This window comes from Halichoerus grypus, chromosome 5 (assembly GCF_964656455.1).
Source record: "Halichoerus grypus chromosome 5, mHalGry1.hap1.1, whole genome shotgun sequence".
Lineage (NCBI taxonomy): Eukaryota > Metazoa > Chordata > Mammalia > Carnivora > Phocidae > Halichoerus > Halichoerus grypus.
The window spans coordinates 70,039,792-70,040,150 of NC_135716.1; positions in this window are offsets into that span (position 1 = coordinate 70,039,792).

Genomic DNA, 359 nt, shown 5'->3' on the forward strand with positions numbered 1-359 from the left:
TATGAGGTATGTTGTAAATTATAGTCAAATTCATAATTGTTATATATTTTCGGTGAAATTTCTCTTTCTCAACATGAGCTGTTCCTTTTGGTCCTTTTTATTGCTTTTTGCCTAAACTCTGTTTCGTCAACCTAGACTTTCTTTAGGTGATTATCTGCCTTTATTTTAACTTTTTCTGAGTCATTTTATTTTTGTGGAACTCTAATAAACATCGTTTGTATTTTGATAGGTGAGTTTAACCCTTTTATACTTATTTTTATTATTAATCTATTTGGGTTTATTTTTGCCATTTTATTTTGTGTTTCCTACTCACCATACTTTTTGAGGGATTTTTTTTAAATCTTTTTTTGCTTTCTAAA